The 12576-nt window shown below is 51.2% G+C and overlaps 1 protein-coding gene across 1 annotated transcript in view; it reads right to left on the bottom strand.

The window, feature by feature from the left end:
* LOC147120721 (C-X-C chemokine receptor type 2-like) overlaps positions 1-11913 on the bottom strand; it is a 40451-nt gene extending 28538 nt beyond the window's left edge. The window contains exon 1 of the mRNA XM_085986950.1: positions 11037-11913. The gene's annotated coding sequence lies outside the window, so the exon portion shown is untranslated. The remainder of the gene's footprint in view (positions 1-11036) is intronic.
* Between the last annotated feature and the right edge of the window lie 663 nt (positions 11914-12576).

Genomic DNA, 12576 nt, shown 5'->3' with positions numbered 1-12576 from the left:
AATGGCAAACATTTAAAAATCGCATGGATGAACTACAGAATTTGTTCATCCCTGTTTGGCATAAAAATAAAACAAAAAAGGTGACTCAACCGTGGCTAACAAGGGAAATTAGGGATAGCATAAGATCCAAGGAGAGGACATATAAATTGGCCAGAAAAAGCAGCAAACCTGAGGATTGGGAGCAGTTTAGGATTCAGCAAAGGAGGACAAAGGGATTAATTAAGAGGGGGAAAATAGAGTATGACAGTAAGGTGCAGGGAACATAAACACTGACTGTAAAAGCTTCTATAGATATGTGAAGAGCAAAAGATTGCTGAAGTCAAGCGTAGGTCCCTTTCAGTCAGAATCAGGGGAATTTATAATGGGGAACAAAGAACTGGCAGACCAATTAAATACATACTTTGGTTCTGTCTTCACAAAGGAGGACACAAATAACCTCCCAGAGATGTCGGGGAACATAGTGCCTAATGAGAGGGAGGAACTGAATGAAATCAGTATTTGTAGGGAAATGGTGTTAGGGAAATTGATGGGATTGAAGGCCGATAAATCTCCAGGGCCTGATAATCTACATCCTAGGGTACTTAAGGAAGTGGCCCTAGAAATAGTAGATGCATTGCTGGTCATCTTCCAAAATTCTATAGACTCTGGAACAGTACCCATGGATTGGAGGGTAGCTAATGTAACCCCACTGTTCAAAAAAGGTGATAGAGAGAAAACGGGGAATTACAGACCGGTAAGCCTGACATCGGTAATGGGGAAAATGCTAGAGTGCATTATAAAAGATGTAATAGCAGAGCACTTGGAAAACAGTGACAGGATCGGACAAAGTCAACATGGATTTACAAAAGGTAAATCATGCTTGACTAATCTACTGGAATTTTTTGAGGATGTAACTGGTAGAATAGATAAGGGAGAACCAGTGGATGTGGTGTATTTGGACTTTCAGAAGGCTTTCGATAAGGTCCTGCAGAAGAGACTGGCATGCAAAGTTAAAGCACATGGGATGGGGGGTAAGGTAAGATGGAATCCCTGGGCGTTTCATTAGAGCATGCACTGACCAGCTGGCAGCCGTGTTTACGGATATATTCAACCGTTCACTGTACCAGTCTGTAGTCCCCACCTGCTTCAAGATGACATCGGTTATTCCAGTCCCCAAAAAAACAAAAGTAACCTGTTTAAACGACTACCGCCCCATAGCACTCACTTCTGCCATCATGAAGTGCTTTGAGAGGCTGGTCAAAACCCACATCAACTCGTTACTACCTGACACACTGGACCCACTCCAATTTGCCTACCGCCCAAACAGATCTAGGGATGATGCCATCGCCATTGTACTGCACACTGCCTTATCACACCTGGATAAGAGGAACACCTATGTGAGAATGTTGTTCATTGATTATAGTTCAGCATTCAATACCATTATGCCCTCCAAGCTTGTCAACAAGCTCAGTGAGCTAGGACTTAACACCTCCCTATGCAACCGGATCCTGGACTTCCTGACGGGCAGACCCCAGGTGGTGAAAATAGGCAGTAACACCTCCTCAACACTGATCCTGAACACGGGAGCTCCCCAGGGTTGTGTGCTCAGCCCCCTTCTGTACTCCCTGTTTACTCACGATTGCGTGGTCACGCACAACTCCAACTCCATCATCAAGTTTGCTGATGACACTACCGTTGTAGACCTGATCACAGATGGCGACGAGACAGGCTACAGGGAGGAGGTAAGAGCTCTAGCAGAATGGTGCAAGTACAACAACCTCTCCCTCACCATCAGCAAAACAAAGGAGATGATCGTGGACTACAGGAAGCGGCAGGGGGAGGGACACACCCCAATCTACATCGAAGGGGCTGAGGTGGAGAGGGTCAGCAGCTTCAAATTCCTGGGTGTATTCATTACGGAGGACTTAACGTGGTCCCATCACATTGACGTTGTAACCAAGAAGGCATGCCAATGCCTGTTCTTCCTCAGGAGACTGAAGAAATTTGGAATGGCCCCCCAGATTCTCGCCAACTTCTACCGGTGCACCATCGAGAGTATCCTGTCCGGCTGCATCACTACCTGGTATGGCAACTGCACCGCCACAGACCGCAAGGCTCTACAGATGGTAGTGAAAGCTGCACAACATATTATAGGAATTAAACTACCTGCTGTCCAGGATATCTACCCCGAGAGGTGCCGGGGAAGGCCCTGAGAATCATTAAAAACGCGAGCCACCCCAGCCACAACCTCTTTGCCCTGTGTGATGAAATATTTCCATTCATCACTGCCTGTGACTGAGATCGGTTTCAGTGTCATTTCCCTTCCCCCAGACCTCATTGTATTGTGTACTGGAATGTGCTGTATTGTATACTGGAATGTGCTGGAATGTGCTGTGTGTAGGGCTCCGCCCATACCTGGCCCCGTTTGTAAGCTAGTTCAGTCTGGCCTCAGTCTCCAGAAGGACGACATCTCTCTCGCTTACATGTTACGTTCTAAGTTAGTAAAAGCCTTGTTTTTGTTCTGCTAACTTCGAGTCTCGGAATTATTGAGGCACATCAATTTTATTAACTTATTTTTCAACACTATGGATCAACTCCTGAAACCCGAACGTTTGGATTTGGATCAACATGCTCCGGACGCATCAGCACGCTTCGGACACTGGTTTGAGTGTATGGAATTCTTCCTGGACAATTCCGCAGCCGTCAAAAACGCTACGGACGCTGCGAGGATGAGACTCGGAATTCTGCGGAATTGGGTAAGCCACCGGGTTTACCCCTCATCCAAGACGCCGAGACGTACCTGGCCGCCTGCGACATCTTAAAGGCGCATTACCAGCAGCCTACGAATGAGGTGTATGCTAGGCACCTGCTCGCCACCCACGCACAGCGACCTGGGGAATCGGTGGAGGAGTTCCTAAGCACCCTGAAAATGCTTGGCAAAGACTGCAAGTGCCGAGATGTAAAAGCCGCAGTGTACACTGACGAGCTTGTTCGTGATGCCTTCATCACAGGCCTCAGCTCCACTTACATCCGGCAAAGACTGCTGGAAAAAACGGGGTTGGACCTGAAACAGGCTGCGGACACCGCGCGATCCCTGGATGTGGCCCAGAGAAACTCGGACGCCTACTCTTCAGCCCGCGCCGTCCACACCGCCACGTGTGCACCGAGGGCGCTGCCATCTTGGAAGGCATCTTCCCCGCCCGACAGCCCGACACCGGCTGGGCCCCGCTCTCCCCCCAGAAGCCCTACGACAGCCACGACGCGTCAGGGACCCAACTGCTACTTCTGCGGGCAGCCAAAGCACACCAGAAACCTGTGCCCGGCGAAAGGCACCACCTGCTTTAAGTGCGGTAAGAAGGGGCACTTCGGGAAGGTGTGCAGAGGGAACCCCGCCGGAAAACCAACCGCCGGAAAACCCGCCACCGCCGCGTGTGCGCCGTGGGAGCGGCCATCTTGGACGCCATCTTGCCCGACCTCGTGGGGTCCGCCATCTTGTGAGCAGACAGCGTGGACGCCATCTTGTATTGATCAGGGCCCTACAGTGGCATCGGTCACAGTGGACCAGACCAGGCCGCACCCGCTATCCAGATCAATGGTGGACATCGAGGTAAACGGGTGCCGGGTTAAATGCTTAATTGACAGTGGAAGCACGGAGAGCTTTATCCACCCAGAACTGGCACAACAACTCTCCCTAAAGGTGGTCCCTACTCAGGGTACCATCTCTATGGCTGACAAAACCCAGACATCGACCATTCTGGGTTACTGCACGGTACAATTGTGCGTTAACGGAACTGTATATGATAATTTTAAAGTATTAATCATGAAGAACCTATGTGCGAGCGTGATCTTGGGCCTGGATTTCCAGTGCAACCACCAAAGCATCACGCTCAAGTACGGTGGGTCCCAGCCGCCCCTCACAGTGTGCGGTCTGGCTACCCTGAAGGTAAAGCCGCCTTCGCTATTCGCGAACCTTACCCCTAACTGCCGGCCAATAGCGACCAAAAGCAGGAGGTACAGCTGGGAGGACAGGCGGTTTATCACGACCGAGGTAGACAGGCTCCTGAAAGAGCGCATTATTGAACGCAGCAACAGCCCGTGGCGCGCCCAAGTGGTAGTGGTAAGGGGTAGCGAGAAGAAACGGATGGTGATCGACTATAGTCAAACGATCAACAGGTACACCCTACTAGACGCCTACCCGCTACCCCGCATATCAGAAATGGTGAACCAAATCGCCCAATACCGGGTGTTCTCCACCATCGACCTCAAGTCAGCGTACCACCAGCTCCCTATCAGACCAGAGGACCGCCCGTACACCGCCTTCGAGGCGAACGGACGCCTCTACCAATTCCTCAGAGTCCCCTTTGGGGTGACGAATGGGGTCTCGGTCTTCCAGAGGGAGATGGACCGCATGGTCGATGACCATCACTTGCAGGCAACCTTCCCCTACCTCGACAACGTCACCATCTGCGGTCACAACCAGCAGGATCACGACTCGAACCTCGAGAGGTTCCTGAAAACCGCACAAAAACTCAACCTCACCTACAACGAGGACAAGTGCGTTTACAACACCACGCGCCTCTGCATACTAGGCAGCGTGGTGGAGATTGGGGAAATTGGACCAGACCCCGACTGATTGCGCCCCCTACGGGAGCTGCCCCTGCCCAACACTCCCAAAGCCCTGAAAAGGTGCCTGGGGTTATTTTCTTATTATTCCCAATGGGTCCCCAACTACTCCGACAAAGCCCGCCCCCTCTTGAAAGCATCCTCTTTCCCGCTCTCTGCTGAGGCCCACGCCGCCTTCAAAAGCATTAAGCAGGATATTGAGCGGGCCACGCTACAGGCAGTGGACGAGAACACTCCATTTCAAGTGGAAAGTGATGCGTCTGACTTCGCCTTGGCGGCCACCCTCAACCAGGCGGGGCGGCCCGTAGCTTTCTTCTCGAGGACCCTCCAAGGGCCCGAGATCAGACACTCCTCCGTGGAAAAGGAGGCCCAAGCCATCGTGGAGGCAGTGCGCCACTGGCGCCACTACCTAGCCGGCAAACGCTTCACCCTACTTACCGACCAGCGGTCGGTAGCGTTTATGTTCAATAATAAACAGAGGGGGAAGATTAAAAATGATAAGATTCTTAGGTGGCGGATCGAGCTCTCCACCTTCGAGTACGACATCATTTACCGGCCAGGGGCCCTTAACGAATCCCCTGACGCCCTCTCACGAGGGATGTGTGCCAGCGCCACCGGGGATCGGCTACAGACCCTCCACAACGACCTCTGCCACCCAGGGGTCACGCGGCTGCTCCACTTCATAAAGTCCCGTAACTTACCCTACTCGATTGAGGAAGTTCGGTCCCTGACCAGGAACTGCCGCACTTGCGCTGAGTGCAAGCCTCGGTTCTACCGCCCAGATAGAGCCCACTTAATCAAAGCTACACGGCCCTTTGAGCGGCTCAGCTTAGATTTCAAGGGCCCCCTCCCGTCCGTCGACCGCAATGTTTACTTCCTGAACATTGTGGACGAATACTCCCGGTTCCCATTCGCCTTCCCCTGCCCAGACATGACCAGTGCCACGGTCATTAAATGCCTCAACAGCCTGTTCTGCCTGTTCGGTATGCCGAGCTACATCCATACGGATAGGGGGGCGTCCTTCATGAGTGAAGAGCTACGCCAGTACATGCTGTCCAGGGGGATCGCAACGAACCGTACCACCAGCTACAACCCCCGGGGTAACGGCCAAGTGGAGCGAGAGAACGGGACCAGTCACTCTAGCTCTAAGGACCAAGGGCCTCCCTATCTCCCGCTGGCAGGAAGTCCTCTCGGATGTGCTCCATTCGATACGGTCGCTATTGTGTACGGCCACTAATACCACGCCTCATGAACGAATGTTTGTCTTTCCCGGTAATCCACCTCAGGCGTATCCATGCCATCATGGCTCTCCACCCCAGGTCCGGTACTCGTGCGAAGGCATGTGAGGGGCCACAAGACGGACCCTCTCGTGGAGCCAGTACACCTACTCCACGCCAACCCCCAATACGCATATGCCCGGCACGCCGACGGAAGGGAGGACACCGTGTCCATAAAAGACGTCGCCCCAGCCGGCATCGACAACAACCACGGCAATAGCGGCAACGACGATCACAGCAACTCTTACCCACCCACTACTCTTTCATCACCCCCGGAAGAACACCGACCAACGGCACCCCCACCAACTACCCCTTCAACAACCCTGGCGGCACCCCCGGCAGAGACCCAGGAGGCTACCGGGGACACCCAGCCGACACCCGCGGCACCGCAACAGCCACGTCGGTCGCAGAGGACTATCAAACCCCCGAACAGACTAAATCTATAGAAGGGGTGAATGTGATGAAATATTTCCATTCATCACTGCCTGTGACTGAGATCGGTTTCAGTGTCATTTCCCTTCCCCCAGACCTCATTGTATTGTGTACTGGAATGTGCTGTATTGTATACTGGAATGTGCTGGAATGTGCTGTGTGTAGGGCTCCGCCCATACCTGGCCCCGTTTGTAAGCTAGTTCAGTCTGGCCTCAGTCTCCAGAAGGACGACATCTCTCTCGCTTACGTGTTACGTTCTAAGTTAATAAAAGCCTTGTTTTTGTTCTGCTAACTTCGAGTCTCAGAATTATTGAGGCACATCACCCTGCTCCCGTCTGGTAAGAGATACCGAAGCATACAGTCTCGTACCAGTAGGCTTCGAAACAGCTTCTTCCCCCAGGCCATAAGACTCATGAACGTATAATTTATTATTATTTATTACTGTTGTTTTATTTATTACTAGCTGGAGTGCCCGGCGGTGCCGAGGGTTTGTTGAGGGCATATAAATGATTTTGTCTGTATGTCTGTCTGTGTGGGAAGGAGAGAGAGAGAGAGAGGGAAAGAGAGAGAGAGAGAGGGAAGAGGAGAGAGAGAGAGGGAAGGAGAGCGCGAGAGAGGGAAGGAGAGAGAGAGAGAGAGAGAGGGAGGGAGAGAGAGAGAGAGGGAAGGAGAGAGAGAGGGGGAAGGAGACAGAGAGGGAAGGAGAGAGAGAGGGGGAAGGAGACAGAGAGGGAAGGAGAGAGAGAGGGAAGGAGAGAGAGAGAGAGGTAAGGATGGAGAGAGGGAGAGGGAAGGAGGGAGAGAGGGAAGGAGAGAGAGAGAGGGAAGGAGAGAGAGACAGAGAGAGAGAGGAAGGAGAGAGAGACAGAGAGGGAAGGAGAGAGAGAGAGAGAGGGAAGGAGAGAGAGAGGGAAGGAGAGAGAGACAGAGAGAGAGAGGGAAGGAGAGAGAGACAGAGAGAGAGAGAGAGAGGGGGGAAGGAGAGAGAGAGAGAGCGAGAGGGAAGGAGAGAGAGAGAGAGAGGGAAGGAGGGAGAGAGAGAAGGGGGAAGGAGAGAGAGAGAGAGAGAGAGAGAGGGGGAAGGAGATAGAGGACCCCGGGGAAGGGGCTAGACTCAGAACCCGGCGGGTGAAGAAGGGCGGCCGCCATTTTGTGAGGTCAGCGGGAAGTTTGAATTTCGGCGGCCGAAAGAAGGAAGAAGGTGAGCTCTCCCTCCCTCTCCCACCCCTTCACACTTTCCCTCCCTCACCCTGTCTCTCTCCCTCCCCCCTCTCTCTCCCTGCCTCTCTCTCTCTCCCTCTGCCCTCTCTCTCTCCCTGCCCCTCTCTCTCTCCCTGCCCCTCTCTCTCTCCCTGCCCCTCTCTCTCTCCCCTCCACCCCCTCTCTCTCCCTCCACCCCCTCTCTCTCTCCCTGCCCCCTCTCTCTCCCCCCCTCCTCCCCTCTCCCTCTGCCCCCCTCTCTCCCTGCCCCTCTCTCTCTCCCTGCCCCTCTCTCTCCCTGCCCCTCTCTCTCTCCCTGCCCCTCTCTCCCTCCCTCGCCCTCTTCTCTCCTGCCGCTCTCTCTCTCCCCCTCGCTCTCCCCCCTCTCCCTGCCCCTCTCTCTCTCTCCCTCCTCCCCACTCCCTCTCTCTCTCCCTCCCTCTCTCTCCGTCTCCCTCCAACTCACCTCGGTACCAGAACGGAGTCAGTCCGACACCAGGAGGCCGGGTGCCCATCGCTCAGAAGCGAGCACGGGGTTTCTCATGTTTAACCAGGCGGGCGTTTGGACCCGGTTGGCCGGGCGGCAGTCGAAGGCCTTTCGCTCCGGACTCCCGTGTCCGAGAGCCCGGCGGTGAAGAAGGGCAGCCGCCATTTTATGAGGTCAGCGGGAGAGAGAGAGAGAGAGAGAGAGAGGGGGGGAAGGAGAGAGAGGGAGAGGGGGGGAAGGAGAGAGAGAGCCGCCGCTCCTTCCGGTCGATGTGTTGCGGGCCGACCCCTGATGAGCACCCGATCCGCTGAGCCGGAGCCCTCGCCGCTGCTCCCCTGCTCGCTGTCTCTCGGGTCGCGTGGTTCTCTTTTTTCCCGCGCAGCCGGCCAGAGAGAAGAAAAACAAAAGAGATAAAGAGAGACGCGACTGAGTGAATGATCTAATTTAAAGCAGCCTCTCCCCCGCTAAAAGGTGAGAGCGGAGGGAGATTTTGCAGGTGAAGAAAGGCGGCCGCCAGCGCTTCAGGCCCGGATGGTCTTTAATAGCTGCCACTCACCTCAGCTCAGCTCCCGCCTCAGCAGTTTGAAGGATTAGGCCCTGCCCACAAATGCCATGAAATGCCCCCCAATTGGTCAACCATCACGTCACTCAATGCTAATGAATGGTAGGATTGGTCAACCGCTAATGAGTGGATTTTTGAACGTTTTTTGTATACTGTCCAAACAATTTTTGTCTGACCAAAAAGTACATATGCCTATGACACTCCCTGATCACCAGCTTTCTTTTTGATATAAAATATGTGTAGGTATGTTCTATAACCTTTGAGTGTATAGCGGACATAAAAAAGCACACAGACAGACAGACAGACAGACAAACTGCTTGATTATATATATAGATTACTGTATTTCTATTAGTATTTTATCATTGTTATGCCATATTTATTCCAATGTTGGGAGGACTCGTAAAAATCAACATTTCATTGTGCAGTACACACATCTGCTGCATATATGACAAATAAAATTGAATTGAAATTGAAACTGAGGTACTGACTTGGATAGAGAACTGGTTGGCAGACAGGAAGCAAAGAGTTGGAATAAACGGGTCTTTTTCCGAGTGGCAAGCAGTGACTAGTGGGGTACCGCAGGGATCGGTCCTTGGGCCCCAGCTATTCACAAAATATATTAATGATCTAGACAAGGGAACTAGATGTAATATCTCCAAATTTGCAGACGACACAAAGCTGGGTGGGCATGTGTGCTGTGAGGAGGATGCCGAGAAACTCCAGCATGATTTGGACAGGTTGGGGTGATTGGGCAGATGCATGGCAGATGCAGTATAATGTGGATAAATGCGAGGTTATCCACTTTGGTGGCAAAAACAGGAAGGCGGGTTATTATCTGAATGGCAATAGATTGGGAGAAGGGGAAGTGCAACGAGACCTGGGTATCCTTGTGCACCAGTCGCTGAAGGTAAGCATGCAGGTGCAGCAGGCAGTTAAGAAGGCAAATGGTATGTTGGCCTTCGTAGTGAGAGGATTCAAGTACAGAAGCAAGGATGTCTTGCTGCAGTTGTACAGGGCCTTGGTGAGACCACACCTTGAGTATTGTGTGCAGTTTTGGTCGCCTTATCTGAGGAAGGATGTTCTTGCCATGGAGGGAGTGCAGCGAAGATTCACCAGACTGATATCTGGGATGGCAGGAATGACGTATGAAGAGAGATTTGTTCGATTAGGCTTATATTCGCTAGAGTTTAGAAGAATGAGAGGGGATCTCATTGAAACTTATAAAATTCTAACAGGACTAGGCAGACTAGATACAGGAAGGATGTTCCCGATGGCGGGGGAGTCCAGAACCAGGAGGTCACAGTCTAAGGATAAGGGGTAAGCCATTTAGTACTGAGATGAGGAGGAATTTCTTCACCCAGAGAGTGGTGAACCTGTGGAATTCTCTACCACAGAAGGCAGTTGGGGCCAATTCATTAAATATATTCAAGAAGGAGTTAGATATATTTCTTAAGGCTAAAGGGATCAAGGGATATGGGGAGAAAGCATGGACAGGGTACTGAATTTGGATGATCAGCCATGATCTCATTAAATGGCGGAACAGGCTCGAGGGGCCGAATGGCCTACTCCTGCTCCTATCTTCTATGTTTCTATGTAACTGGAGAATTTTGGGGGATAGAGTGTAACTGAATCGATCTTCAGTCAATGAAAGAGGTTATTTATTGGTAGTAAGTTCCTGCCTCTTATCAGATAAGATCAGGTATGCCCAGAATTTCCTCAATGTGATTTACGCTGCTGTTGCACCTTTAGAGGAAGATACACTGAAGTTTCCTGGATATGCTCATTTACATCTAATCGTTCACATATTGATGTAAAACCCGTATCAAAGGGGTGTAAGCAGCTGAGCCTCCAGGAAATTTCCATGCAGCCTTTTAAAAGCGTCATTCAGTTGCACTTCCACATCGCCCTGTGGGACAAGCAGGTAAGTCAGAAACACTGCTTCCCTCTTTGATTTCCCTCTGAAATTACTTCAATGCATGTCTCACCAATATCCTGACTATTTTTTGGCAGCATTATGATCAGTCAAATGCCATGTGTGTCCAGAGGGCAGCAGGGGGAGGCTACAGTCAGGCAAAAAGCACAAAACTTTTTCTGATGAAAGCCTCCAAGCCCTCCTGGAGGAGAGTGAAGATTCCGGGGTCTGCAATCCACCAAGCTAGCCAGGTATGTCAGTCGTGCTGCCTAGAGGGTGGTGATCCTGGCACTGACTGCCAACTCCTTCACTACTAGGAGTGCAGGACAGTGCCAAAAGAAGCTCAATGACTTGACCACAGATGGCAAGGTAACACACTCACTATACTCTCCCTTGCATCTTTGCCCATGCTGGACACTTCCACACTCTTCACTCTCTTAAAGAAATGCTTACACAACTAAAATGTATTTTTATAATACTATATTGCTTTAATGCCAAGAATGAGTTCTTGCACACAGAGTCAAACACTAACAGTTTATTACAATTTAAATGTTACATACTCACGGCCAACACCAAGATCACAAAGGATGCTTTACCGCAGGAGATGCACACAGTACAGCTCAACCCTCCAGACGGCTCCCTTCTTCATCTCCACACCACACATTAATTTTTCTTTAACAATAACAAAAAATGCTGGAAATACTCAGCAGGTCAGGCAGCATCGGGGAGAGAGAAACAGAGTTAACGTTTCAGGTCGATGACCCTTCGTCAGAATTTTTCTTTATATCTTTCTAATTACATTATTTCACATGATCTTGGTGAACTTTGCCCCAGTTTGCACCACCCATTATCGAGAAATTCCTGCAGTTCTAAACATGTATCTGATGTTCCTGTTCTCAAGATTAACAGACAGGTGTTAGTTACAGATAAGTGGTCTAACTGTAAACAATTTGTGTGCTAACCCAGAATGCACACAGCTTATCACCTCTGTACAGACCTGCCTTGTACCCTATTATCAGTTACATTTGCAGTCTTTTAATTCTACGGAAGATGGTTGTGGTGGTTGAAGGTCAATCTTCACAGCCCCAGGACATTGTTGCAGGAGTTCCTCAGGGCAGTGTCCTAGGTCCAACCATCTTCAGCTGCTTCATCAATGACCTTCCCTCCAACATAAGGTCAGAAGTGGGGATGTTCACTGATGACTGCACAGTGTTCAGCGCCATTCGCAACTCCTCAGATAATGAAGCAGTCCATGCCCGCATGCAGCAAACCTGGACGACATTCAGGCTTGGGCTGATAAGTGGCAGATAGCATTCGCGCCACACAAGTGCCAGGCAATGACTATCTCCAACAAGCGAGAGTCTAACCACCTCCCCTTGACATTCAATGGCATTACCATCGCCGAATCCCCCACCATCAACATCCTGGGGGTCATCATTGGCCAGAAACTTAACTGGACCAGCCACATAAATACTGTGGCTAGAAGAGCAGGTCAGAGGCTAGGTATTCTGTGGCGAGTGTCTCACCTCCTGACTCCCCAAAGCCTTTCCACCATCTACAAGGCACAAGTAAGGAGTGTGATGAAATACTCTCCACTTGCCTGGATGAGTGCAGCTCCAACAACACTCAAGAAGCTCGACACCATCCAGGACAAAGCAGCCCGCTGATTAGCACCCAATCCACCACCTTAAACATTCACTCCCTCCACCACCGGCGTACTGTGGCTGCAGGTGTACCATCCACAAGATGCACTGCAGCAACTCACCAAGGCTTCTTCGGCAGCACCTCCCAAACCCACGACCTCTTCCACCTAAAAGGACAAGGGCAGCAGGGCGCATGGGAACACCACCACCTCCAAGTTCCCCTTCCGAGTCACACACCATCCTGACTTAGAATTATATCGCCGATCCTTCATCGTCGCTGGGGTCAAAATCCTGGAACTCCCTTCCTAACAGCACTGTGGGAGTACCTTCACCACACGGACTGCAGTGGTTCAAGAAGGCAGCTCACCACCACCTTCTCAGGGCAATTAGGGATGGGCAATAAATGCAGCCTTTCCAGCGACACCCACATCCCATAAAAACGAATTACATTAAAAAAAAAT

The sequence above is a fragment of the Somniosus microcephalus genome, chromosome 4, assembly GCF_052327205.1.
Source record: "Somniosus microcephalus isolate GS21.2 chromosome 4, FLI_Smic_1.0, whole genome shotgun sequence".
Lineage (NCBI taxonomy): Eukaryota > Metazoa > Chordata > Chondrichthyes > Squaliformes > Somniosidae > Somniosus > Somniosus microcephalus.
Note: the sequence above shows the minus strand (reverse complement) of the source record. Positions and strands in the feature narration are given on the sequence as shown.